Consider the following 3,994-nt stretch of genomic DNA (forward strand, 5'->3'; position numbering starts at 1 on the left):
TTCTTTACCTTTCCTTCCTCTGATACTTACTCAATCTGTGAAATCCACCTGTTTTTCAAAAAAATTTATTACTGCATTCTTCTTACCTCCCACGTTCAAATACGCCACATGTACTTCCTTTTAAACGCTGCTTATTATCCCCATCTTCCTCCTCTAATTTGTGCTTCAGATGCAGCACGTTTCCTCTAAAGCAATTAACCGACTACCCATTCCTATTCTGCCACTCAACTATTATCATGTCTACAGCCAATAACGCAGTAATGTAAAAAAAACCGGTGTGTCTCATTCATTTTTCATTCCACTTTAGAGATCTCGGTCTATTTCAAGTCCCCGTTCATTCCACCATCTTTGAGCAAATTTGCTGAAACGTCGTGTAGTAACCATGAAACACACGATTCCCTCATTCTATCATGGTCTCACATGAAAGGTAAATCAAGTCCACGATTGACAAAAAAGTGGACCTACGCATTAGCTCCAAGTATGCATAACATGAAGTGCAGTAGCCACTCCTTTCAGTTGCATGTGAGCAGTGACGACCCAATTTCCACCAAGGAATCAGTTCAGTAAGAGGCAAAACGAGGCAGTGATCCCGTGCATACACCGTTTGTAAGAATGCAAGACGACAATGACTGTGAACGCGTGCATTTGTGAATGCACAAGGGTTTGGAGACAGCTTAGGTGCTTTAACATATACAAGTAGCCATACACAAACGAAGCCTTTTGGAAGCAATAGGATAATGAAAAGAAGTCAAAGGCATCAATGGGGTCTGCTGCATAACCTTGGTAGTGATGGTCCTCAGCAGTCGCTTATTGTAGCAAACGTCCACTCGCAAACCTAAAATGCCACACTATATATAGTGTACTTATGAGAAAGGGCACTGCAGCTCCATTCTAAACGTCGGTCTTACAGACGTCACCAACACAAAAATACAACTTATCTCACTTCCTGCCTATCGTAAAAAACTATGCGCAAAAATACACATTGCAACTATTATTCACAATTTCGTCACCTTAATGACATCAATAACACGAAGAGTTAAGATCACATAATAGCACCGAATTAGATTGGTCCAAGGGAGCACATATGCCTAATAGAAACATGACATCTTCTACCTGATTAAGCCAATGAGAACCTCGCAACACTGACAGGGCGGCAAATCTTGCCAGGTACAGAATGCAAGAGCCAAGCTTTAAGCGAGCCTCTGGTTAGCACCACAAACAGCATTTATTCATAAAACACCAACACCATAGTGGGGAAAATATGCCGTTTGCACCTCACGAGAAATGCTTAATATCTTCGCCTCCTTCTCTCTACCCCTCAATTTTTATGCAGTAGAGAGGGAGAAAGTTCACTCCAAGTCACACCCTCATAGCTCAACATTCGCATGCATGCAAAAATTCAGCACACTTTATTTGTTACTGTATTTCTGTAGCAGAACAACGCTTACACAAAACTTATCATTTCCTGTGTTCGATTTTGGATTCTGGCTGTGTTAAGTCGTTACTCTGAACCGAAACGCCAATCAAATTGGTGGGATTTGGAAAGGCACCGTCTTGATAGACGCTATTTTCCACCTTGGATTTGTCGTTGGAACTATAAAAATAGCCAGGCTAAATTTTGGTCATTTATCTTTCCCTAGGTGACACTACTCATACGAAGAGTTAAGAGCACAAGACGCAGTCAAATCACCTAGCACATGCGTGCAATAAAGGTCAAAAGAGCTAGGCTTTCACTTAGTACCCATTTAACTACACCAAGGCCAGCCTGGTAGCATTGGCAAGGCGTCGACTTTCGCGAAAATGGAGCTGCAAATAAGTGCTTGTTCAAGTACTCCCCCACCTCCATTCATGCTTCTCACTTAAACAGACGTGTAGATTTGCACTCTTGAGGCGTAAAGGAGCCGCTGCCACCGCCCTTTGCAGCGCATCTGCGGTGGAGAAAGCCACGAGGGCCCTGTCCATCCATTTGCTCAACGTCAATTTGGTGATTGCACTGAATTGACTGAAGAGGCTGCGAATGCAGTCAAGTCTTGTCAGAGCCGAAAAGCTACTAACAGCCAACCAATGGCCGCGTTCGTCATTGCTGTACTCTGTTGCTTTTCTAGGAAAAGACAAAAGGCACTTAGACCCACCAATATGTGGCTCAGAGTGCAGTAGGAACCGTGTAGGTTGTGATTTCCGCATGCTAAATACTGAACATAGAACCATGGATGTTACCATTTGCAATGAATGTTGTAAAGGCTTCAAAAGATGCCATAAGTTTTATCACAATAGGCCGGCATTTTGCCTAGTTAGTGAGACTTAGGCAATGTAATATGCCCTTTAATTAGACACACTTTATTTGTCACCTAATTCAAATTGCAACGGTCCTACATTTTCCTTTTCGATTGGCACGAGATTTTGACCTAGCCAGTCAGATTAATTTCTTTACTTGATTTACTCCTGCAAATTTGCCCACGCCTAAGCAAGTGGGACTGATTAGCTAAAACTAAACGCTGCCCTAGCCGCGTGCTAGTGCCGCCAACACAGTCAGCCTCTTTATAGTCAATGAAGTAGTCTTCCTGGACTGTAGTAGTTGCAGCCTTAATTTTACTTTAGACAATTACTTTTGTGCTTTGACAATTACGATGACGACGCTGGCATTGGTATCGCCAGAGGCAATGCAAACCGGAGGAGGTGTAGTTATGGACCAAATTCTATGTTAGTGCCAGGCTTAACCATGTGCAAAACTCACACGGTTCTGTAATCTTCGGTAGTAGAGGAAATGGGGGTATGCCTTTGACTGTTGAGCTTGTGCGGTTGGGCTCGCAGGGCATCAAATGAGGCGCATTAATGCAATTAGACATGGATGGGAAGCCAAAAGTACTTAATACACGGTAATATAGTCAATGCCATGTGATCTTTTGGTGGTACTGCCTAGCCTCCTCGTTTCCTAACCCGCCTGCGTACAGGTAAAAGCCTTTACATTTTGATAGCAAAACTAATTTGCCCACTAATCACCAACAAGTGGATGATTGACTAACAGGGTCTTCACAGCTCTGCTAGCATCTGCAATTCGACCTTAAGGATATGACAAGATAAATGGGATTGCGGAAAGCGGATAATCTAATGTTTACCAAAGATCTAATTGTCGTTAATCTTGCCTTCCCTCTAATTATGCAAAGGGCCAAGAATTCAAAAAGTACAATAAGTGCAGCACTCGTCATAAAAAGTGTGGAATGGAAAACCATGTTGACTGGGAAAGGTAGAATCCTGTCTCAGTTTCTCCTCAATGGTTTCTGGCTGCTCTGTGCCTAAAATTGAATAGAAACGAAAAATGAGTATCGGCGAATGATCAGACAGAGGCAGAAAACTTTGAGACCGCGAAGACCTCTGCTTCTCCCACAAGTTTACCCAATAGCGAGAGCATTTAAGACTGTTGTCCAGTCCAGAATGCTCCATTCAGTAATGCCTAGGAGAATTCTTTGCTTTCTTTTTGGCATGAAATTCCGCTCAGCAACACGCAATGTCATAAGGACGAGGCCACGTCGTCTGGTATGGAGGTCATCACGGTAAACATGCTCAAAGGACACAAAGTCGCTACGGTGGTGCAAATGATCCAAAATATAACATCTCCTAGAAGTGATGAAAATGAGGTAGAGGAAATCCTATTCACTCGTTTACTGCTCCAGTATGGAAGAAAAATTGGAAGATTGGAGAGGAGTTATTCCACGAATAAGATACGTTAATTCTAGCATCAAGTTTGGAGGAGATTTGAACAAGCTAAATGCGAAATTACCTACCACTGTACTTGAAGTCAAGGGTTCTATTAATGTTTGCCACGCCTTCTGTGTGAACGTGCCTTCCTTACAACGTCTATAGAGGGTAAAATCAAAAGACAAATTAGTAACATCGCGACAGATTATGGCTCATGCCTCTCACATCCCGTGGGGAACATGGTCAACTTCTCTGACGCCTCAGAGTAAAGTCATTTGAAGAGCAAAACAAAAGCTCC

The sequence above is a fragment of the Echinococcus granulosus genome (assembly GCF_000524195.1).
Source record: "Echinococcus granulosus chromosome Unknown EG_S00028, whole genome shotgun sequence".
Taxonomy (NCBI): domain Eukaryota; kingdom Metazoa; phylum Platyhelminthes; class Cestoda; order Cyclophyllidea; family Taeniidae; genus Echinococcus; species Echinococcus granulosus.